The sequence below is a fragment of the Emys orbicularis genome, chromosome 8, assembly GCF_028017835.1.
Source record: "Emys orbicularis isolate rEmyOrb1 chromosome 8, rEmyOrb1.hap1, whole genome shotgun sequence".
Classification (NCBI taxonomy): domain Eukaryota; kingdom Metazoa; phylum Chordata; order Testudines; family Emydidae; genus Emys; species Emys orbicularis.
Window position 1 is genome coordinate 113,016,336 of NC_088690.1, and position 24,760 is coordinate 113,041,095.

General features: G+C 49.5%; 1 protein-coding gene across 1 annotated transcript in view; it reads right to left on the minus strand.

Moving 5' to 3' along the window:
* UIMC1 (ubiquitin interaction motif containing 1) overlaps window positions 1–18,004 on the minus strand; it is a 61,969-nt gene extending 43,965 nt beyond the window's left edge. The window contains exon 1 of the mRNA XM_065409596.1: window positions 17,929–18,004. The gene's annotated coding sequence lies outside the window, so the exon portion shown is untranslated. The remainder of the gene's footprint in view (window positions 1–17,928) is intronic.
* Between the last annotated feature and the right edge of the window lie 6,756 nt (window positions 18,005–24,760).

The following is a 24,760-nucleotide window of genomic DNA, read 5'->3' on the forward strand; positions in this document are numbered from 1 at the left end:
GATTCCTTACTAGATGGATTAATACAAGAACTCTGAGTAATTCATTTAAACTACAATACAGAAACATCTTTCCCGCACCCCTCAGAAGCAGTGCAAAGGCTTGGGGGAGTCAGGGCTAACGGAGGAACAGAGGGAGCGGGAAGGAGCCTGGGAGCGAACCTGGAAGGCTATTGGGTGTGGGTGGGAGAAGTATGGAACAGTTTCTTTGGGGGGCAGAGGGGAGCAATTGTTAGGGAGTTGGGGACTCCCCCAGGCACACCCTGGTTGATCCCAAGCCCTCCCATTCAGTCAGGCACATCTTCCCCATCCCCGTGTGGCCCTGGAGCCCCCCATCCCCATGTGGCCTTGGAGCCCCCCTCCCATTCAGCCCCTGGCTCAATGCTGTCACCCCACTAGCTCCTGACCCTGTGCCCCACTCTGCCCCCCGCCCCCACTAGCCCTTCTGAACCCAAGTCTGTGATCTCCCAGCAACGCCTTGTGCCTCACGCTGCCTCCTAACCGGGCTACATGGGCAGGCTAATGTAATGAACGCAGTCAGCTCTTCATGCACCACAGCGGCCTCTGGTGGGCGAAAGGTGGAACTGCAGCGCTTCTTGGGCAGAATGTATTTTCTGCAGGAAAAAAATAATTCTGCACCGGACATGAATTCTGCACATGCGCAGTGAATCAGAATTCCCCAAGAAGTAAATAAGTGCAAGAAAAGCTAGTGCATCAGTAAGTAGCTTCTTTCCTTGTTCATCTATACACTGTAGGGGGGAGCTGCACAAAAGCATTGGCTGCTCTGATCAGTAAAAGCACAGCCAAGACGACTCAAGAGACACCGTGGCCAAATGAGAGCAGCAAGATGGCGATGGAGTTAAACTCCCATTTTCCTTCTCCATTCCCAAAAGCTGGTTTTGCATTTCAGTTGAACAAGCAAACTGCTGACAGCAATACTCTCCACTTCTCCCAAGAGCATCAAAAAGCTGTTTAAAGTGGTAGACGTGGTATATCTTGACTTTAGTAAGGCTTTTGATACTGTCTCACATGACCTTCTCATTAACAAACTAGGGAAATACAACCTAGATGGAGCTACTAGAAGATGGGTGCACAACTGGCTCGAAAACCATTCCCAGAGAGTAGTTATCCAGTGGTTCAACAGTCATGCTGGAAGGTTATAATGAGTGGGATCCTGCAGGGATCAGTTCTGGGTCTGGTTCTGTTCAATATCTTCATCAATGATTTAGATAATGGCATAGAGAGTACACTTATAAGGTTTGCAGACAATACCAAGCTGGGAGGGGTTGCAAGCGCTTCGGAGGACAGGATTAAAATTCTAAATGACCTGGACAAACTGGAGAAATGGTCTGAAGTAAATAGGATGAAATTCAATAAGGACAAATGCAAAGTCCTCCACTTAGGAAGGAACAATCAGTTGCACACACAAAAAATGTGAAATGACTGCCTAGGAAGGAGTACTGCGGAAAAGGATCTGGGGTCATAGTGGATCACAAGCTAAATATGAGTCAACAGTGTAACGCTGTTGCAAAAGAAGTGAACATCATACTGGGATGTATTAGCAGGAGTGTTGTAAGCAAGACACGAGAATTAATTCTTCCGCTGATTAGGCCTCAACTGGAGTGTTGTGTCCAGTTCCAGGTGCCACATTTCAGGAAACATGTGGACAAATTGGAGAAAGTCCAGAGAAGAGCAACAAAAATGATGAAATGTCTAGAAAACATGACCTAGGAGGGAAGATTGAAAAAACTGGGTTTGTTTAGTCTGAAGAAAAGAAGACTGAGAGGGGACATGATAACAGTTTTCAAGCATGTAAAAGGTTGTTTCTGTACAAGGAGGAGGGAGAAGAATTGTTCTCCTTAACCTCTGAGGATAAGACAAGAAGCAATGGGCTTAAATTGCAACAAAGGAGGTTCAGGTTGGAGATTAGGAAAAACTTCCTGTCAGGGTGGTTAAGCACTGGAACAAATTGCCCAGGGAGGTTGTGGAATCTCCATCATTGGAGATTTTTGAGAGCAGGTTAGACAAACACCTGTCAGGAATGGCCATGAGTGCAGGGGACTGGACTAGATGACCTCTGTGATGGGTTCGGTCACAGAGACCCCCTTGGGACTGTCACCTGATGTGCTGAGACTACCTCTGAGCCCGTTTTCTCTGCCAGTTTGGGCCTCCAGAACCCTGCCTTGTTGAGCCAGACATGCCAATCTGCTCCAACACAGACCCAGGGTCTGAACCACGCAACCCAAAGCTGCAGACTTAACTGAAAACAGTTTAAGAAGTGCTCCTGTCTCTAGCACCCAGACAACCATCTCCCAATGGGATCCAAATCCCAAATGAATCCGCTTTATTCTGTATAAAGCTTATACAGGGTAAACTCATAAATTGTCTGCACTCTATAACACTGATAGAGAGTTATGCACAGCTGTTTGCTCCCCCAGGTATTAATTACTACTCTGGGTTAATTAATAAGCAAAAAGTGATTTTATTAAGTATAAAAAGTAGGATTTAAGTGGTTCCAAGTAATAACAGACAGAACAAAGCAAGTCACCAAGTAAAATAAAGCAAAACATGCAAGTCTAAGCCTAATACATTTAAGAAACTGATTACAGATGAAATCTCACCCTCAGAGATGTTCCAATAAGCTTCTTTCACAGACTAGACTCCGTCCTAGTCTGGGCCCAATCCTGTCCCCTGGTACAATCCTTGTTAGCTTCAGCTCAGGTGGTAACTAGGGGATTGCTCATGACTGGAACCTCCTTTGTTCTGTTCCACCCCCTTTTATAGCTTTGGCACAAGGCAAGAATCTTTTGTCTCTCCGTGTCCCCACCTCTCCTTCTAAATGGAAAAGCACCAGGTGTAAGATGGATTCCAGTAGCAGGTGACACGGTCACATGTCCTGTGAGACCCCAAGCCTTCATTCTTCCCGGCCTGACTCACAGGAAGGCTTGCAAGTAAACAGAGCCGTCTACAGTCAATTGTCCTGGTTAATGGGAGCCATCAAGATTCCAAACCACCATTAATGGCCCACACTTTGCATAATTACAATAGGCCCTCAAAGTTATATTTCATATTCTAGTTTCAGATACAAGAATGATGCATTCATATAAATAGGATGACCACACTCAGCAGATTATAAGCTTTGTAATGATACCTTACAAGAGACCTTTTGCATGAAGTATATTCCAGTTACATTACATTCACACTCATTAGCATATTTTCATAAAATCATATGGAGTGCAACGTCCCAACCTCTCAAAGTCCCTTCCAGGCCTATGATTCTATGATAAAGCGGCTCATAGACCGGGCCATGGATGCACAGACAGGTTACGTTGCATGCCCACAGTCACCATGCAAGACTAGAACCCCCAGGCTCCCTTGACTCCTAGCCCAGGGCCTTATCCACTGGTCCACTGCCTCCCTTAAAATGGTTGAAATCTCTTGACTCTACTGGCTTCGGCCTAATATGGAAACACAAGAAAATATACAGCCATGACCCTTGGCTATTTCCCCCATTACCCAATTGTCACGGAGTCCCCGGGCGATGCTCTGGAACTGCTCCCCACAAAGCCAGTCAGGACTTTGGGGAGCCTCCTCTCCCTTGGAGCAGACTGTCTTCAGGGCAAGAAGCTCACACGGCTTCACCTCCTGGGTCTGACCTTGGAGCATTTAGCATATGCCCCTCCGTGCGCTTCCCACAGCAAGTCCGCCCAGGCAGGGTCCTGGGGAAGCCAGAGGGTCCTGCACACCCCCCCACTTCGCAGTCAGACGTGACTCTCAGCCAGCCAGTAAAACAGAGGTTTATTCGATGACAGGAACGCGGTCTAAAACAGAGCTTGTAGGTACAGAGAACGGGACCCCTCAGCCGGGTCCATTCTGGGGCACAGCGAGCCAGACAACCCCGTCTGCACTCACTCCCCGTCCCCAGCCGGCTCCAAACTGAAACCCCCTCCAGCCCCTCCCTCTCTGGCCTTTGTCTCTTTCCCGGGCCAGGAGGTCACCTGATCTCTTTGTTCACCTTTAGCTATCCCCTTGCAGGGGGGAAGGGCCCCAGCCATTTGTTGCCAGGATACAGAGTGTCGGCCATTTATGCACACTGGAGACTTAAGAAATGCATAGGGGAAACTGAGGCACCCACACAGTATTCAGAGGAAACATTAAGAACAGTCCCACTTCGTCACACCAATACAGAACAGAACATTCCCTCTCAAACACCAGAGGAGTTCAAGCACGCAGTGGCTTCAATAGAAGTGAAGGGCAGGAACATGCTCAGAATTCGTGCTGACTGAAGAACAAGAGTGTAGCACATTGCTTCATCTGCATGCAGGCCTGGTCTCTGCTACAAAGTTAGGTTGACCTAAGTCAAATTGTGTCGACCTAGTTGTGCATGTGTCTACACCAAAATGTATCTCCTGCCGACACAAGCACCCTGTTACAGCGACACAACACCACCACACTCCTGAGCAATGCAGAGCCACGGCTGACCTATTTAGGTTGACAAAGTGCTAGTACAGACACTGCATTAGTTGTGTCAATCATAACAGTCCTCCAGCAGCTGTCCCACAGTGCCCCTGTCCCCACAACAGTGGCCATTCTCGTCATGGTTTTGAACTCCACTGCCCAGGGGTCACAGAAACTGGAAGCTCACCTTCCCCCTTACAAACCTCCGTGTGCTTTTTAAATGCTGTCTCCTGATTGCCCACCTTGACGAGCACACCTACCACCTCACCTTTGTTCTATGCAGGCACCCATGCCGGCTCCATGCATAAAGACAAGTACTAGACCCACTCCTGTCTTGAGCAGGCTAGAAGTCTTGGATCTTCTTGGCCTGTGGGGAAAGACGCTCTGCCAGCACAGCTACAGACCAGCCATAGAAATATAGACATCTACTGGCAGGTTGCAGAGGGGATGCAGAGACTGGGGCATGACAGGGATGAGCAGCAGTGCCATGGGAAAGCAAAGGAACTTTGCCAGGCATACCAGAAGGCGATGGAGGCCAACAACAAATCTGGTGCTTCTCCCTAGACCTGCTGCTTCCACAATGAACTGCATGCCAGACCTGGCAGGTACCTCCCCAGGATCCTGCATTTGATTGTGGACACTTCACAGGATCCCAAGGCAGAGACCCCTACCGTGAACAGCAAAAGGAAGGTGGGGAGAGGAAGGAGATACACCAGATGACTCAAACCACATGGTGACCCAGGAGCTATTTGAAATGCTACTGGAGTCAAGCCATTTCCGCCAGACAAGTGCAGATGAGCCGGCTGATTAAGGGTCAGGGAACCCGAATAAGTGCATAATTCCATATAAGCATTTTTCATTTTTTCATTGCCCAAAACTTTATCTTCCTCCTTTCCTCCCCCACCGCACTTCTCTCCCATGTAAAATGGTGCCCATCCCATCCGCAAGTTTAGAGACCAAAGGCTTTGACTTTTGATAGCTTACTTTACTTGTATAATGTTAGAAAATTAAACTTTAGAGAATAACGTTACAGAACAATTAGCCATGGTATGCAACCTACACTTAAATCAGCCTCTGTACCAGGTGACTGTAGAATAGCTAATGTAACTCAGATTTTTTTAAAGGATCCAGAGGCGATCCTGACAATTTCAGACCGGGAAGCCTAACTTCAGTACCAGGCAAATTGGTTGAAACTATAGTAAAGAACAGAATTATCAGACACATGGATGAAGATTATGTGTTGGGGAAGAGTCAACATGGTTTTTGAAAAGCTAAATCATGCCTCACCAACATATTAAAATTCTTTGAAGGGGTCAACAACATGTGGACAGGGGTGAAGCAGTGGATATAGTGTACTTGGACTGTCAGAAAGCTTTTGATAAGGTCCCTCACCAAAGATTCTTAAGCAACGTACACAGTCATGGGATAATAGGGAAGGTCCACTCATGGATCAGTAACTGGTTAAAAGATAGGAACCAAAAGGTAGAAATAAATGGTCAGTTTCCCAATGGAGAGAGGTAAATAGGGTCCCACAAAGGACAAGTGCTGTTCAACACATTCATAAATGATCTGGAAAAAGGGGTAAACAGTGAGGTGGGAAAGTTTGCAGACGATACAAAATTACCCAAGATAGTGAAGTTCAAAACTGACAGAAGAGCTACAAAGGGATCTCACAAAATCAGGTGACTAGGCAATAAAATTGCAGATGAAATTCAATGTTGATCAAGGCAAAGCAATGCACATTTGAAAACAAAATCCCAAAGATGCATACAAAATGAGGGGTCTAAATTAGCTGTTACTGCGTAAGAAAGATCTTAGAATCATTGTGGATAGTTCTCTGAAAACATCCATTCAATGTGCCGTGGCAGTCAAAAAACCCAAAAACCTAACAGCATGTTGGGAACCATTAGGAAAGAGATAGAAAATATCTTAAGGCCACTATGTAAATCCATGGTGCATCCACATCTTGAATACTGCATGCAGTTCTCACCACTCCATCTCAGGACGACCAGGGATGGATCACTCTGTAAATAGCTCTGTTCTGGTCATTCCCTCTGAAGCATCTGGCACTGGCCACTTTTGGAAGACAGGATACTGGGCTAGATGAACCATAGGTCTGCCCCAATGTGGCAGCTCTTATGCTCTTATAAAGTAATATGGTAGTCCAAATGCACAATACACATCAGATCTGTTCTTGCACTTAGATAGAGGTAGAACAAACACAGAGGTAGAGGTGGCGTCCGCTTTTCAGTTATTCGGTTTGTTGGGCTAAGCAGGAGGTCCTGGGTAGTACTGAATAGGGATCGTCTCTTTTATGTTCTTGAACACTCTCAATGAAACTTTTATGGAGATACTCTACAAACCTCTCCAGAACATCCCTAGAGACAACAGCTTGTTTCTTTTCCCACAATAGGAGTCTTCCCCATGCCATTCTGCAATGACTTCCGCTGGCACCATGGCAGGAAATAGGCTACAAGTATAAGGGCCCAGGCAGCTTCGGGATGCCAACAGCAGCTGGGGTCTATGTGCCTTTGTCACCCTCAGGCACAAGATATCAGCCAAAATCACCACTGCCTGTGAAAACAATGGCAATACTCACCGCGCTTCCCCGATATTCCTGCCCAGAGGCACCCAGCATTTAGACCTTCCACCCCTTAAAACATCCCACCTCCTCCCTGCTAGACTAGGCCATATTCACCATGGCCAGAGCTGCACAGCTGTTATAAAGGCGCTCCAAAGGGACAATGAGCATTTCTGATGACAGGTGTTCATGGTAATAATGTGAGGGAGTTTTGAGACTTATCTTTCCCTTCCCATTGTAACTGTAAATCTAATGATGTGTCTGTCTCTTCTAACCAGCAGCCTGTGGTGCAGTGGCATTGAGAGGTGCCCCCTCCATGCCCACTGAACATCTGACTCTGATCAGGAAGACAAAGAAGACAACTATGGAGGATATGTTTGGCGAGATCCTCCAGTCCTCTATGGCCTCGGATTATGACCACGAGCATAGAAAAGGACTGAGAATGGAGACCGTGGCTGCGCAGGAGAGGGAAAACGACTGAGAAGTGCATCAGGAAATACACCAGGACATCATGGGTTTGCTCAGGCAACAAACTCTGACGTTGCCGAGTATTTTTGACCTACATGCCCAAAGATGCTGGGACTCAGCAGCCTTTTCAGGGCTTAGAGAACTCTGTGGTCAGTGCTCCCGACACTCCTCTATAGGGGTAGGGAGGCAACTTGGGGTGCATCCTTAACCCCATCACTCCATTGCAGACAACACGGAGAACCACAGTTACACATCCACCGACCTGTCAAACCCACACATCAGCCACACTGCACTACATCGCAAAAGATTTTACATACTTGAACATACATTATCACGGTTTATTTGCGTTTTGAGGTGAGGTTTTAAAGTACGGCTCACCAAGTTAGCGTTGCTAAAATGTTTTTACCTTGTGTGTTTGCACTTCAGTTTTGTTTTGTTTTCTGCTTCTTTGCTCGTGATGACATTCTATTTTTGGAGACTCAGAGTACATTTATCAGTTTACACCAGCATTATAGCTGCATTAAAGAATTCTGAATTCCTACACGCGAGACACACTATTTCATACAAGCATCACACAATACTGTGGCTGACTATAAAAATGGTCTTTTAAAGCCTCCCTCAGCTATACAGGTCCACAGTTGGCTCTTCTAACAGCCCTTGTGTCTGGCTGTTCAAATTCAGCAGACAGAGGTCCATCTCACCTCTCCACCCAGGCAGTAGCCTGTCCCCCTTTGCCTCAGATATTATGCAGTACACAACATGCAGTATAACAATGGGGATGTTTGCCTCACTGAAATCCCACTAGTGAGTAAAGAGTGCCAGCAACCCGTCAAGCTACCCAAAGCCCATTAAATAGTCTATTTGCTGATAGCTGAAGCTTTCTCTGGTGCTGTCGAGGTGGTCAGTGTATGTCTTCCTGAGCCAGGAGCAGGCCGGGTTCCCCAGAATCACAACTGGCATTTCACATTGGCAATGGTAATGTGTCAGTCAGGAAAGAATGTCCCTGCTTGCAGCTTTTTGAAAAGTCCTGTGTTCTTAAAGATGCGTCCCTGACCAGCCCACACTGATATCAGTGATGCATCCCCAGTGATCAACTAGTGGAAAAGTCTCTCTTTCTGTTTATGCACTCAGTGTCAAGGTGGGATGGTCCCAGAATAGGATGTGTGTGCCATCTATCACCCCACTGTAGTTCAAAATTGCTATTGCTGCAAATCTATGCACTATTTCCAAGACTAACAGTCCTGTGTCGCAGGATATACTTAATGGCCTTACACACTTGGAAAAAAATGGCCCCCACTGTAGATTTTCCAACTTTAAACTGACTGGCCACTGACCAATAGCAATCCAGCATTGCAAGCTTCCAGAGCATGATAGCCACTTGCTTCACCACAGTCATTGCAGCTGATTTTGGCCTCCCTGCACTGGAGATCTGAGGCGAGCTCAGCACAGATTCAGGAATGTGGCCATTCGCATCCAGCTGTTCTGCAAGCATTATTCATCATCTCAAACCTGCATTACAATTCAATCCCACCAATCAGGGCTTGTTTCTCAGGCCCAGAAGCCAACATCCACTGGGTGGAGCTGCTCCATGAATGTCAGAAACAACCGGGAATTTCTACGCGTTGTGTCCATCAGCACGCAGTTATTACACGGGAATAGCCCTGCAGCTTCCTCACTGCACGCTCAGTTACAGTGGCACTACTGGGGTTCTGCAAATACAGGAGAATTGTGCCTCCTGTATTAGCAACAGTCATTAGAACTACACTGAGCTCTGCAGGGTGCATGCTTCTGCCAGAAATATGGTGCACACTGAAAAGCGATGTGTGGGACTGTCCGAGATTTTTAAAACGGTGTGAAAATTATAGGATGGAGCAGGCATCATGGAATGGAGAAATGCATGGTGGGAACTTGACTCTTAGTAGCGTAGACATGGTCTGAGGGCTGGTCTACACTGGGGGGGGATCGATCCAAGATACGCAACTTCAGCTACGCGAATAGCGTAGCTGAAGTCGAAGTATCTTGGATCGAATTACCTGGGGTCCACACGGCGCGGGATCGACGGCCACGGCTCCCCCGTCGACTGCGCTACCGCCGCTCGCTCTGGTGGAGTTCCGGAGTCGACGGTGAGCGCGTTCGGGGATCGATATATCGCGTCTTAACAAGACGCGATATATCGATCCCGGATAAATCGATTGCTACCCGCCGATACGGCGGGTAGTGAAGACGTACCCTTAGATTCAGTGAGAGAAGACTGGGAGGCAGGAATAAACAACTTCCCATCCCCTCCTCCTGCAGCCTTGTGCAAGTCACTTAGTATATTTCCCTTACTTACCCCCATCTGTAAATCTGGGATGACAACCCTTGGAGTGAGGATTAATTGATAATGAAGGGCAATAAGGAGGAGTTTTAAAGTACATTAGGAAGAAAAACAATTCTAACAGTGATGTTGGTCCATGACTAGATGGAAAAGGTGGAATTATCAATAGTAATGCAGAAAAGGCAGAGCATTCAATAAACATTTCTGTTCTGTGTTTGGGGACAAGACAGATGATGTGGTAATAGCATGTGAGAATGATGAAATACTTTCCATTCCAATAGTATTTCGGGAGGATGTTAAACAGGAACTACAAAAATCAGACATTTTTAAAACAGCAAGTCCAGATAACTTGCACCCAAGTGTTTCAAAAGTGCTGGGTGAGGAGCTGGTGGACCATTAATGTTGATTTTCAATAAGTCTTGGAATACTGGGGAAATTCCAGAAAACTGGAAGCTAACATTGTGCCAATATTTAAAAAGGGTAAATGGCTTGTCAGTCTGACATTGATCTGGGGCAATATAATGGAGCAGCTGATATGGCACTCGATTAATAAATAATTAAAGGAGGGTAATATAATTAATTTCAATCAACATGGGTTTATGGAAAATAGATCCTGTCTAACTAACTCAATATCTTTTTTTGACAAGATTACAAGTTTGGTTGATAAAGGTAACAATGTTGATGTAATATACTTAGACTTCTGAATGGCGTTTGACTTGGTACCACATGACATTTTTATTAAAAAATTGGAACAATATAAATCAACATGGCCCACCTTACATGGATTGAAAGCTGGCTAACAGAGGTCTCAAAATGTAACTAGAAATGGGGAAACATTAGCAAGCAGTGTGTTTCTAGTGGGGTCTTGCAGGGACCTGTTCCTATTTAACATTTTTATCAAGGACCTGCAAGAAATCAAAAAATCATCACTGATAAAGTTTGCACATGACACACAAATTGAGGAAATGTGAAATAAGGAAGAGGACAGGTCGCTAATACAGAATGCTCTGTTTACAAAGTAGCAACCGTGTTAGTCTGTATCCGTAAAAAGAACAGGAGTACTTGTGGCACCTTAGAGACTAACAAATTTATTTCAGCATAAGCTTTCGTGGGCTACAGCTCACTTCTTCAGATGCATAGAGTGGAACACACAGACAGAAGATATTTATACATACAGAGAACATGAAAAGGTGGAAGTACGCATACCAATTGTAAGAGGCCAATCAATTGAGATGAGCTATCAGTAGCAGCAGAAGAAAAAACTTTGAGACGATCACTTCAAAGTTTTTTCTTCTGCTGCTACTGATAGCTCATCTCAATTGATTGGCCTCTTACAATTGGTATGCGTACTTCCACCTTTTCATGTTCTCTGTATGTATAATTATCTTCTGTCTGTGTGTTTCACTCTATGCATCTGAAGAAGTGGGCTGTAGCCCACGAAAGCTTATGCTGAAATAAATTTGTTAGTCTCTAAGGTGCCACAAGTACTCCTGTTCTTTTTACAGAATGCTCTGGATCCCTGGGTGAGCTGGGTGCAAGGAAAAATATGTTTTAATATTGCTAAATGTAAACGTGTACACCTAGGACCAAAGAACATCGCCAGTGTCACACGATGGAGGACTCTACCCTGGGAAGCAGTGACTCGGAAACAGATTTGGGGATTGTGGTGGATAATCAGCTGAACGTGCAGTACCTGTGCAACCTGGTGGCTGAAAAGGCTAATGCGATCCTTGGATGCATAAACAGGGGATCTCGAGTAGGAGCAGAGAAGTGATCTTCCCTCTGTATTTGGCATAGGTGCTACCGCTGTTGGAACCCTGTGCCCAGGTCTGGTGCCTACGGTTCAAGAAGGAGGTTGATAAATTGGAGAAGGTTTAGAGAAGTGCCATGAGAGTGATTAAAGAATTAGAAAACCTGCCCTACAGTATTTGACAATGGGCTCTTCAAACTGGCACAGAAAGCTATAACATGACCCAATGGCTGGAGGGGAAAGCTACATAAAGTGTAAATTTTTAACAGGGAGGGTAATTAACCATTGGAACAGTTTACCCAGGGTCGTGGTGGATTCTCCATCACTAACAATTTTTAAATCAAGATTGGATGTTTTCCCAAAATATTTGCTCTAGAATTCTTTGGGGGCAGTTCTAGAGCCTGTGTTATACCGGAGGAGGTCACACTAAAGAAGAGAAGACCGAGGGGGGTGTCATGAGTGTTAACAGTTTTCAAGTGCATAAAAGTTTGTTACAAGAGGAGGGAGGTAAATTGTTCTTCTTAACCTCTGAGGACAGGACAAGAAGCAATGGGCTTAAATTGCAGCAAGGGTGGTTTGGGTTGGACATTAGGAAAAACTCCCTAACTGTCAGGGTGGTTAAGCACTAGAATAAATTGCCAAGGGGGGTTGTGGAATCTCCATCATTGGAGAATTCTGAGAGCAGTTCAGACAAACACCTGTTAGGAATGGTCTAGATCAGTGTTTTTCAAAGTTCGGGTCATGACCCAGTACTGGGTTGTGGCATGTATGGCATTGGGTCGCCTGGCTCAGCACCCAGGGACCCTAGTGGCTGTGGTCAGCACCACCACCCGGGACGTTAAAAGTCCCATTGGTGGTGCTGCCCAGCTAAGGCAGGCTAGTGCTTACCTGTTCCCATACTGTGCTGCGTCCTGGAAGTGGCCAGCATCAGGTCCGGCTTCTAGGCAGGGCAGCCACGGGGCTCCGTGTGCTGCCCCCACCCTGAGCACCAGCTCTGTACTCCCATTAGCCGGGAACCATCCAATGAGAGCTGGAGGGGGTCGGTGCCTGCAGGCAAAAGCCGCGTGGAGCCAATTGCACGCCTCCGCCTGGGAGCCAGATCTACTGCTGGACGCTTCTGGGGTGCAGCGTGGTCCACAGTGCCAGGTCAGGCAGGAAGCCTGCCTCTGCACCCCGGCTGTGCCGCTGACCGGGAGCCACCGGAGGTAAGCCCATGCCCCAGCTAAACCTGGGGTTGTGAGTTCAATCCTTGAGGGGGCCATTTAGGGATCTAGGGCAAAAATCTGTCTGGGGATTGGTCCTGCTTTGAGCAGGGGGTTGGACTAGATGACCTCCTGAGGTCCCTTCCAACCCTGATATTCTATGAAACCCCACACCCCAATCCCCTGCCCCAGCCCTGAGCCCCCCCAAACCCGGAACCCCTTCCTGCACCCCAAACCCCTCATCCCCAGCTCCGTTGGGTCACGGGCACCAACCATTTTCTTCAACTGGGTCCCTAGAAAAAAAGATTGAAAACTACTGGTCTAGACTAGGGGGTCTCACAACAAAATTTTTGGTGGCCTCAGAGTGTGGCCACCAACTCTTGCTGGTGGCTGTGCTGACAATTTTTCCTAAAATATTTGATTAACTTTAGGAAAAACAAATAAATATGTGCATATACATGTCCAAATCACTGTAATTTATTTAGGTAGGGTTTTTTTAGACTCAGTAATAAAAATAATTTACAGTTGTCTCTATTCTTTACTGGACCTAAACAGAATAAAAACAAATAAGGCGCTTTGCATGTTCTTGTCTTTTTGTTGTTGTTTCTTTTGTTTTTTTGGTTGCACTTTTTTTTCTTCTAAGACTTGCTAGCTGGTAAGTCTTTTGCTGTGAAAAGTGATATTTGTATGTTTGTTAATATCACTTTTCACAGCAACTTTACTCAGCCACAGCAAACCCTGGGACAAATTAAGCCCTGGATGGGGAGGTGGGCAGAGAGGCAGCAGGGGGTGGTGAGCCTGGAACCAGAGCCTGCCACCATGTGGATGGAGCCTGAAGCCCTGTGGCCAAAGCCTGGGAAAGTGGGGAATTCACCAGCTGCCTGAACCTCCAGTGTCTGTGTGGCCCTGGGAGAGGGGAACACTGCGCCCCCTCTGCCCCCGAGCCCAGGAGGCTGTGGCTGCAAGAAAAGGCCCTGGTGGCTGCATTTGAGAAACACTGGTAGACAATACTTAGTCCTGCCATGAGTGCAGGGGACCGGACCTGATGGCCTCTCGCGGTCCCTTCCAGTCCTACAATTCTGTGAAATGATCGCAATGGTCCCTCCTGGCCTTGCAATCTATGAATAAGGTTTGGGAAGCCCCTGGAAGATGAAGAGTGCTGTATCAATTCTATGCATTGATTTTAAAAGGGACTGCAACTGTCAAGGCACAATCAATAAATTCCTGTTTGTCTGCTACTGCAAAATAAAACAGGGCTCCCAACCAGGGCTTTGGAGCTGTGCTCCGGCTCTGGAGCAAGCTCCAGGCAAAAACCTGCAGCTCCACTGCTCCGGAGCTGCTCCGCGCTCCAGCTCCACTCCAAAGCCCTGCTCCCAACAAGACCCTGCAGCATGTGGAAGGGTGTTAGCTCTTGAAAGACAAAACTGTCTTGCTCCAGCTGAGCTACATTTGGACATGGCTGGAGATTCCTTCTTACTGCTCTTCGGTTCTCTCCCCTGCACCAGACACGCACCTCCTGGATGCAGGCAACTGCCCGTCTGAGATTCCATTAGAGTGGGGGAGGAGCCTTATCAGAGGAAAGAGATGCACAGACCAAGCCCTTTGGGATGATGGACAGAAGCAGCACCAAACAGACCTTTGGTCTCTGCTGTCTGAGTCCTTTCAGCTGTGCAATAGCCCCGTATTTGGGGAATCTGATTGTAAACCTAGATTTACCAGGAAAACAAGGCAAACAAAAATGAGTAAAAACATCCACGTCCCTAACTCCCTTCCAATTGTGCAACGCACCTTCTGCATGCAGCACCACATTCGATAAGGGATCACTTAGAAGCATCAGTTGGCGGTCTGATGATTTACTTATCCCTGACATTCTCCAAAAGAGATGCACAGAGCTTTACCCACACAACTCCCACCGCAGGAAGGGGCTGAGGAGGCAGAGAGACCGTCTGTACAAGATACACTAAGTGAACAAGGCAAAAAAGGAAGCATTTATCAGCGATCTTTCAGGGGGACAACTACCGGTAACTGAGGCAATGCGATTTGCTTTCACAGCAATGACACAGACTAAAGAATGAATTACTTACTACAACTTGTGCAAACTGGCTCGCATCTTGCTTTCCAGTCACCCACTTGCTAAGAACATCTCCTTCTAAATGTTCCAACAGCAAAGGTGACCCAATGATGAGATAACTCACACATGCTTCTCTCCACCCGTAACATTTGTAGGGGTACCCTTGAAGATCCCCAACTGGTGATTATCTGTCACTTTCTCTCTCCCCATCTATCATTTTGATGAATCAGAAAACAATTACTGACAGGATAATTCAAAATCTTGACACTGCAGCTACAGACCTGCCAAGCTGCGACAGCTTAAAAATGCTTGAAAAATGAGGCCAAAAATGAATGACTCTCCTCCACAGGTAAGTTTCGGAGAGGTCTGAGACAGGGGCTGCTGCTTTGTAAACGGCTCCCTCCTCTCAAGAATGATACACGTTGCTGACAATCAGCACCATGGACTAATCACCACACGGGCTAATTCCACACTAGGCCCTTCCCTAGCCTCTTCTGCCCAGAGGCCTTGGGGCTCTTTGCAGCCATTATTTCATTCCACCTCCCTGCAGCCTTGAGAGCCTGGCCTTATTGACAGGAATTACTACTTCCCCACGGGGGATGCTGCATCCCAGGGAGAGGCCTGATTTCCTGAGGTGCTGAGCACACCGCAGTTCCACTAAAGCCAATGAGAGCAGCCCACGGCTCAGCATCTCGGGAGATCTGGCCAAAGAGGGCCAGCATCGCCCGACCAGCAGATCAGTCACAGAGGCAGGACTAGAACCCAGGAGCCCGGAGTCCCAGGCCTGCAATTTACCCACTAGACAGCACTTCTCTAAGGCCCTGATCCTGCCAGGAGCTCTCTGCTGGGAGGACCCGGTGCTCTGGTAGAGACTTGCTGACGCAGGCTCTCCTGCAGGACAGGGGCCTAAGTGCTCACATAAAACCAACCATGGCTTTCAGAGGGCTGGGCTAGGGGGTATCGGCCAAGGCTGGCCCTGAGCCCCAGCTAACTCCTAAGAGCGCCACCCCTGGACAGGGTCTTACAGTCTCTTGCTATGACCCCTCCTCCCCCTGGTAACGTGTGGGAGTGGTTTGGGACACCCTCCAGAGTGGCCTGGGGGGGCACTCAGGCCTGGAGGGGCAGGGACACCCAGCGGGGGGTGGGAGGGAGGAGGCACCCAGCGGGGTGGGCAGGCCTGGAGGGGGAAGGACTGGGGCACCCAGCGGGGAGGGGGGGCGGAGGGTCAGGGGCACCCGGCGGGGGTGGGGGTCAGGGCGAGGGGGAGAGACTGGGGCACCCAGCGGGGGGTGGGGTGGTCAGGCCTGCAGGGACTGGGGCACCCAGCGGGGGGTGGGAGGGAGGAGGCACTCAGCGGGGTGGGCAGGCCTGGAAGGGGAAGGACTGGGGCACCCAGCGGGGAGGGGGGGCGGAGGGTCAGGGGCACCCGGCGGGGGTGGGGGTCAGGGCGAGGGGGAGAGACTGGGGCACCCAGCGGGGGGGGCGGAGGGACTGGGGCACCCGGCGGGGGGGGGCAGGCCTGGAGGGGGGAGGACTGGGGCACCCAACGGGGGAGTGCGGAGGGAGGGGGTCAGGCCTGGAGGGGGAGGGCGGGGCACACGGCGGGGGGGGGTTCAGGCCTAGAGGGGGAGGGCGGGTTAGGCCGGGAGGGGGTCGGGGGCACCCGGCGGGGGGGGGGGGGTCAGGCCTGGAGGGGGAGGGCGGGTTAAGCCGGGAGGGAGGAGCGGGAGCGGGTTGGGGGCACCCGGCAGGGGGGGGGGTCAGGGCGAGGCGGAGGGACTGGGGCACCGAACTGGGGGGGGGGGGCAGGGGCACCCAACGGGGGAGGGCGGAGCGGGGGGTCAGGCCTGGAGGAGGAGGGACGGAGCACCCAGCGGGGAGGGGGAGGCGGAGGGACGGGGCACCCGGCGGCGGGGGGGGTCAGGCCTGGAGGGGGAGGGACGGAGCACCCAGCGAGGGGGAAGCAGAGGGACTGGGGCAGCCAGCGGGGGGGGGCGCGGAGGGACGGGGGCACCCGGCGGGGGCGGGGGGGTCAGGCCTGGAGGGGAAGGGACGGAGCACCCAGCGGGGGGTGGCGCGGAGGGACGGGGGCAACCGGCGGGGGGGGGAGGCACCGAACGGGGGGGACAGGCCTGGAGGGGGGAGGACTGGGGCACCCGGCGGGGGAGGGCGGAGGGGGGCGTCAGGCCTAGAGGGGGAGGGACGGAGCACCCAGCGGGAGGGGGGGGGCGGAGGGACAGGGGCACACGGCGGGGGGGTTCAGGCCTAGAGGGGGAGGGCGGGTTAGGCCGGGAGGGGGTCGGGGGCACCCGGCGGGGGGGGTCAGGCCTGGAGGGGGAGGGCGGGTTAAGCCGGGAGGGAGGAGCGGGAGCGGGTTGGGGGCACCCGGCGGGGGGGGGTCAGGGCGAGGCGGAGGGACTGGGGCACCGAACTGGGGGGGGGGGCAGGGGCACCCAACGGGGGAGGGCGGAGCGGGGGGTCAGGCCTGGAGAAGGAGGGACGGAGCACGCAGCGGGGAGGGGGAGGCGGAGGGACGGGGCACCCGGCGGCGGGGGGGGTCAGGCCTGGAGGGGAAGGGACGGAGCACCCAGCGAGGGGGGAGAAGAGGGACTGGGGAAGCCAGCGGGGGGGGGGCGCGGAGGGACGGGGGCACCCGGCGGGGGGGGGGGGTCAGGCCTGGAGGGGAAGGGACGGAGCACCCAGCGGGGGGTGGCGCGGAGGGACGGGGGCACCCGGCGGGGGGACGGGGGCACCGAACGGGGGGGACAGGCCTGGAGGGGGGAAGACTGGGGCACCCGGCGGGGGAGGGCGGAGGGGGGCGTCAGGCCTAGAGGGGGAGGGACGGAGCACCCAGCGGGAGGGGGTCGGGGGCACCCGGCGGGGGGGGGGGGTTAGGGGGGGGGAGAGACTGGGGCACCCAGCAGGGGGGGGGGAGCAGAGGGACTGGGGCACTCGGCGGGGGGGGGGTCAGGGCGACGGAGAGGGACTGGGGCACCCGGCGGGGGGGGGGGGGGTCAGGCCTGGAGGGGGAGGGCGGGTTAGGCCGGGAGGGAGGAGCGGGAGGGTCGGGGGCAGGTTACTCACCGGGCCCAGTGGCTCCCGCAGGCCGTAGCCCCGCCCACTGCCGGCCCGCTTGGCAGCGCGAGGGCGGTGTCTCCGCTCCCTCCCCGCGGCCCGAACCGACTCACCCGCCGCGATCAGCGGGTCCGCTGCCCACACTCAAGCTGGCGGCGGCAGCCTCACTGCCCTCTGCCCTCATTCAACATGGCGGCGGCGGCCTCACTTTGGGATCACGTGTCGGCCCTTTCCCAGGTGACCCCGGGTGAGGCCTGCGCCGCCATCTTGCCTCCGGGCAGAGAGGAGCCGTTTGCCAGGAGTTGGCCCTTTCCCTCCTCACTGGTTCGTGGTTTGGTTTCCCAGCATTGCCCCCAGAGCTTGGCAGCACTGCAGCAGGGGCAAGGCCGTCACACAGCCTTACGACAGGCAATGGGTCAGACCCTCGGCCCACCCAGCCCAGCAGCCCGGCGTCTGGCAGTGGCCACTGCCAGGTGCGTCAGAGCGAATGATCAGGACGGGGCGATTTATCCCGTCATCCAGTCCCAGCTTCTGGCCACCAGAGCAGGGGGCTGCCTCCCTCACCATCGTGGCTAGCAGCCATTGATGGACCTGTTCTCCAGGAACTTGTCTAGTTCTTTTTTGAACCCACTTATACTTTTGGCCTTCACAACATCCCCTGGCAATGAGTTCCACAGGTTCACTGTTCATTGGCTGAAGAAATACTTCCTTAGGTTTGTTTTAAACCTGCTGCCTATTAATCTCCTTGGGTGATCCTGGTTCTTATGTTATGGGAAGGGGTAAATAACACTTCCCTAGTCACTTTCTCCATATTGTAGACCTCTATCATCATATCCCCCCTTAGTCGTCTCTTTTTTTACATATTGAACAGTCCCAGTGTTTTCAACCTTTCCTTGTATGGACGCTATTCCAGACCCCTTCTCATTTTTGTTGCCCTTCTCTGTACTTTCTCCAATGCCAATATATCTTTTTTGAGATGGAGTAATGTAGGGTTACCATCTGTCTGGGTTTCCCCGGACATGTCCGGCTTTTTCAGCTTTAAATGGCCGTCCGGGGGGGATTTCTAATAAAGTAGAAATGTCCGGGATTTCCCCCTTCCCCTCATGCAGAGTGCGGCGCGGCTGATTGGACGGCTGGGCCTGATTGAAAGCCGCTCGCAGCCACTGGGGCCTCTAGCAGCCACAGTCCCTCCCCCTCCCCCACTCCCTCCTCCCCCGCAGAGCAGCGCCACAGTGTTTGGCTGCATGTGGAGCTCACAGCTCTCCCTCGGCCGGCGGGGGGGGGGCAGGCAAGGGACAGGGAACCGGGGGGTTAGATTGGTCAGGGGTTCTGGGGGGGGCTGTCAGGAGAAGGGGGTATAGAGAGCAGTTAGGGGACAGGGAGCAGGGAGACTTAGATAGGGGGTGGGGTCCTGGGGGCAGTTAGGGTGGGGGGGGTCTCAGGAGAGGGCAGTCAGGGGACAGGTAGGGGCTAGGGGGATTCTGAGGGGGGTGGGAAGTGGGAGGGGGCAGGGCTAGGGCGGCACCCCGTGTCCTCTTTTTTGATTGTTGAAATATGGTAACCCTAGAGTAATGAGAACTGCACACTGAACAGTCCCAGTCTTTTTAATCTCTCCTTGTATGGACACATTATCTGGTTCTGAGTAAACTAGTTTGTCTGGCTCTTGCAATCCATGTTACTGAGGGCTGGGAGTGAAGCTACCTCGGAATGGAGTGCCTTTTTATCTAGCGTATGTGTTTGATCTTCTAGTGCTTTATAACAGACAGAGTGTGTTGCTTTAGGTGAGATGATTCTAGAAAGAGCGTGGCTTTTTGTTGTACAATAATTAACAGAGAAAACTGCCCTAGTTCTGTTTTGCAGGCCTGGCTGGGCAAGTTCCTACATACAAACAGGACTCATTTGCAGAATGCCAGGTTCTGAATGTCTGTTGGGTTTTGCCCCAGTTGGTATAACCTGCCATTATAGTGGGCCCCGGACTACTCCCGTCTAGTACAATAAGTTGAATTACATTGTCAAGTAGTGTTGTTAATGAGTTGTGTGACCCAGAGATCCCTTGGTGCCAATTGGCAGAGGGCACAGAGGGGTGCATGGGGCTTTACAGGGATCCACTGGGTCGGATATCTGTATAAGAGTTCACCAAAGGGTAGCATATGAAGTAACAGTCTCCGTCTGGCTGTTTGTATGCCTCACAGTGTATGCCTATTTTACTCCGGACAGAATTCTGTGCCCATGCGGAGGCGCAGAATCCATATGGCCCGCATGTTTCTGGTGCCCCCCACCCCCCAACACAGAAAAACACAAAAAGAAATCTCGGGGGGACATGCGTCTCTTCCCTGGCAGCGTGTCTGTTCCAGCGTGCCTGGAGCAGCTTCAGAGACACATATCACTGCCGGGGGAGGAGGGCTCAGCATGTGTGCCTGTGGGGGAGACATTGATCACCGTCGGGGGGCAGGGCTGACCAACAAGCAAGAAAGACTCTGGGTATGTCTACACTGCCCACGTTACAGCACGGCCATGGCAGCCGAGGGAGAGCTCTCCCGGCGATAAAAAAACCCCATCCCAAACAAGCGGTGGTTAGCTTTATCGCTGGGAGCGCGCTAGACTGGCGGTTTTTAATGCTCAAATTTTTGTTGCTCAGGGGGGTGTTTTTTCACACCCCGGAACAACTAAAGTTTTAATGCTGAAAGTGGCAGTGTAGACATAAAATAACAGGAGTACTTGTGGCACCTTAGAGACTAACAAATTTATTAGAGCATAAGCTTTCGTGGGCTACAACCCACTTCTTCGGATGCATATAGACATAGACATAGCCTCTATCCCTCTCTCTTGATACTGCGGCTGGAGGGGCATGGAGGAGGGTAGGTCTTTTTATTATGCAGGAGGAAGGCTCTGTCCCCGAGACAGAAGTGTAGCAGCCTGCCTGCCTGCCTGTAACGTCTTGAGAATTGAAAAAAAACACTTAATTAAATATTGGTATCATGTTACTGAAAATTATTTGTTTTTAAGTTAAAGAAAATAGCTTTTGTAAAAAAAACAAAACACATTTTGTTAATGTTGCTGTTGATGGTCAATTGATCTCATTCTCTGATGCAGAAATGTAGCAACCTGTCTGCATAGTAACATTGTTAATTATTCTATTGTTAGTTAACTGTTCCCATTCTCAGTCAATTCCCCCAGGAGCATAAAAACCTGTAAAAGTTTTAAGGCCTCTACATTGCCAGAGTGATGTAAAGACTTATAAATGACAGTAAGGGAATCAGCTAGGAAGATCTATGCACTGTCTCACTTTTTTCCTGTGCCAAAGTGGAACAAAGGGGTTAGATTTTTACTTACCCATAAAAAAAAAAAAAGATTTTTGAGGGAAAATAAAACATTTACCAAGCAGTGAATAAAATGTCAGGACAATCAGAACCAAGCACTTCCCAAAGTACCCAGCTAGGTACAGGACAATGATTAGCAAAACTGTATGACTTTCATGTGTGAAAGTCTGAGCAATTTAAAATTACATTCTTTTTTTTTTTTTTTTTTCCTGTTTGGTGTTCTGTAAACACCACTGTACCGATGCTGGCGTTGGTGGGACCCAACTGAGAGTACCAATTCAGGACAAATTGCTTAAAGCTGGGCAGTTACAGCCCAAGGCTGGGGTTTCTATGCACGCCAAGGCAAACCAAACCAGCCAAACAGAGAAGACTTCGGTCTCACCCCACTGGCTAACCATAGGTCACACAAGCAATTCCCTCAGACACTCCAGTTTCCCAGTATCACCACCAATGCCACTCGTTATGGGGACAAATGGTTATGAAAACCAAGACCCCAGTAAAAGAAAAAGGTTCTCTCGATCCCAAAGGACCACGCCCAAGACCCAGGTCAATATACAAATCAGATCTTACCCACAAATCACGCTGTTGCCAATCCTTTAGAATCTAAAATCTAAAGGTTTATTCATAAAAGGAAAAAGATAGAGATGAGAGCTAGAATTGGTTAAATGGAATCAATTACACACAGTAATGGCAAAGTTCTTGGTTCAGGCTTATAGCAGTGATGGAATAAACTGCAGGTCCAAATCAAGTCTCTGGAACATCCACAGCTGGGATGGGTCATTCAGTCCTTTGTTCAGAGCTTCAGTTTTTAGCAAAGTCCCTCCAGAGGCAAGAAGCAGGACTGAAGACAAGATGGAGGAGCTGCAGCAGACTTTTATAGTCTCTTGCCTTGTGACCTTTCTTCCTTTGTTCCAAAGACAAGCATTCCAGCACATGGCATGAAAGAACTTTAGAGTTCTGTCCATAGGCATGTCCCTGCCTTGCTCAGTTACAAGGTTTATCTGCCTTCTCTCAATGGGTCAGTTGTGTAGCTGATGGTCCTTAATGGGCCATCAAACAGGCTAGGCAGAGCTGATGCCAACTTGTCTGGGGTGTCACCCAAAAGCCTAGCACAAGTTTGAAATACAGACAGTATAGAGCCAATACTTATAACTTTAAATACAAAAATGATCCATGCACACAGATAGCATAATCATAACCAGCAAACATAACCTTGTCTTAGACACCTTATTTGACCCCCTTTATACAAGATTTGGTACCACTACAGAACCTTGGTTGTACCAGTGATCTATACTGTCCCAGTTCACGTCAATAATGTTACACCTTGCCTCAGAGGTTTTATGACAATGATTTCTAGCATTCATGCTGCCTCTGATAACAGCTTCTAAGCTAGGCCTGGTCTACACTAAAAAATTAGGTGTGCTCAGTTACGTCACTTAGGGCTGTGAAAAATCCACAGCCTGAGCAATGTAGTTAAACTGACCTAACCCCAACTGTAGATAGTTACTGCCTCTGGGGGAGATGGATTACCTACACTGATGGGAGTACCCCTCCCATTGGCATAGGTAGTGTCTGCATTAAAGCAGTACAGTAGCACAGCTGCAGCTGTCTATATAGGAGTAGCTAGACTTAAGGCTGTCTTCGGCCTTAGTTGGGGATTGGTTCTGCTTTGAGCAGGGGGTGGGACTAGGTGACCTCCTGAGGTCCCTTCCAACCCTGATATTCTATGATTCTATGATTCAATTGTAGCTGCTGTGAAAGATTTTTGTGTTTCACAATTTCCAAAATCATAGTTTTCAGCCAATGCATGCAGAGCTCTTATAAAACATTCAATGTTTTCCCCTCGTTCTTAAATTTTCTGCTGAAAACACAAACCACATTTCTCTGGGGTATAAAGTAGGCATCAAACATAACCAGAACCCTTTCATAGTCCTCTTTGTGACTGTCTTCAGAAAAGTCAAAGAATTTAAAGATATCCTCTGCCTACTTCCCTATAGCATAAATTACGGATGATACCTGTATATCTCCAGTGTCTTTGTAAAGCTTGTTTGCCATTTGAAATCTTGCAAAATCCTGCTTCCAGGCTGTCCACTGTGAAGGTTTCTCAAAGCTGAAGTTCTCTGGGGCATTGAAGAGTGGCATATTGTTAAGATCCTGCAACCTTTGATGCTGTTTTCCTTCTGTTTCTGTTCTCCTGTGGCACTAGATGGAAAATAAAGCAAGAGTAGCTGAGGAGGTGTACAAGAGAAGGGATTCTAAAAAGGTTATTCTAGTATCTAAACAACTGATATTACAATTCTTGAACTATTGTGGCATTGTGAATGTTCGAACTGCACAGAAGCACAAGGTACATGTTAGATTGGATATCACTTTCAGGGAGGAGAACACGTGGAGGACAAAGACTAACCTATCTCAGTACAATCAACAGATGCAACCATCATGGAGACAACTTACAACGGAGTCAAACATCTTGCTCTGGAGACAACAGTGAGAGAAATAGGTTCCCTTATATTTCACTAGGAACAAGAGTTTAAAACTAAAGCTTTGCAAAACAACCAAACATACATGAAATATTATCCAGGCCTCAAGATTTCTTCCTCTAGAGTTTCTGGAAGTTTTGTTTATATTGTAGTGGGAGAGTCTGTGGGATCTGGCAGATTTTAATGGCATCTCCTCCTACGTATATTTTGGTCATACAAATGTTTTTGTTAGAGAGAATTTTTTCTGGATGAGGTCCTCTGTATGGGTTTTGGAAGAGTTCTGTCCAGATTTTACCATCTTGGATTGCTGAATGTTCTTTCTTTTTGTGGATTTAAATTAATTCCTGCTGTAGCAGAAGGAACTGGAATCTACTGTGGGCTGGTTTATGGTAGATCATTATTACTTTCTCCTGTTGGATGATTCCTACAAACCACCATCCAAATTTTAATTAAAAAAAAAAAAAAAGTCAGTAGACTGTCTGGTAGTAAAGCTAATTTTCAAAATGTGACCCAAACAAAAATTAATGCAGTAAGGTCTGCCTGAGTTTACAGCCAACCTGAAGTAATAGCTCTGAGGTGAGAACTACCCCTCCTAATCCCAATGGAATGTTCATTCTGATGCCTAATGACACTCAGTGTCAACAGTTAACTTTCCCACTGCTGATCAAAGCAGATTTTAAAAAGGGGGACAGTCATAGAAAGGTCTGCACAATCTACACACGCCTCGTCTCCCCTAGGTTGCTGTGGTATAAGTAACTTTTCCTTTAGTTTATGGAAGTTTGTATCATGGCCTTTCTCTTACCTTCGCTTTCTTTGTGTTATAACCTTTCCCGCTGGGTGACTGATTCTCTCTCAGAGTTGGTAAGACAACTCCCACCTGTTCATGCTCTCTGTATGTGTGTGTATATATATCTCCTCAATATATGGTTCACTCTATATGCATCCGAAGAAGTGGGTTGTAGCCCACGAAAGCTTATGCTCTAATAAATTTGTTAGTCTCTAAGGTGCCACAAGTACTCCTGTTATTTTTGCGGATACAGA